This window comes from Myotis brandtii, unplaced genomic scaffold, assembly GCF_000412655.1.
Source record: "Myotis brandtii unplaced genomic scaffold, ASM41265v1 scaffold49, whole genome shotgun sequence".
NCBI classification, from domain to species: domain Eukaryota; kingdom Metazoa; phylum Chordata; class Mammalia; order Chiroptera; family Vespertilionidae; genus Myotis; species Myotis brandtii.
This window is the reverse complement of record NW_005368707.1, coordinates 1,757,897-1,758,219: the sequence shown is the minus strand read 5'-3', so window position 1 is coordinate 1,758,219 and position 323 is coordinate 1,757,897.

Here is a 323-nt window from a genome sequence, read left to right as displayed (position 1 = left end):
TTATTCTCTTAACAGGGTCTTTTGCAAAGCAGAAGTTTTACATTTTCTTGTATATCTTCTAAAAGTTTTATAGTTTTATATTTACAATTAATTTCATGATCCATTCCAGTTGATTTTTGTAAAAGGTGTGAGGATTAGGTAAAGGTTATATATGTTTTCTGGTTTATTTTTTCCCCCCCAATGGATATATTGAAAAGACACCTTTTGTCAAAATTCAGTTTAGGTATACTAGTATTTTTTAAATTATTTTTTTATTGATTAAGTTACTACATATGTGTCCTTATCCCCACGTTACCCTCTAACCCCCCTCCCCCCCCACTCAT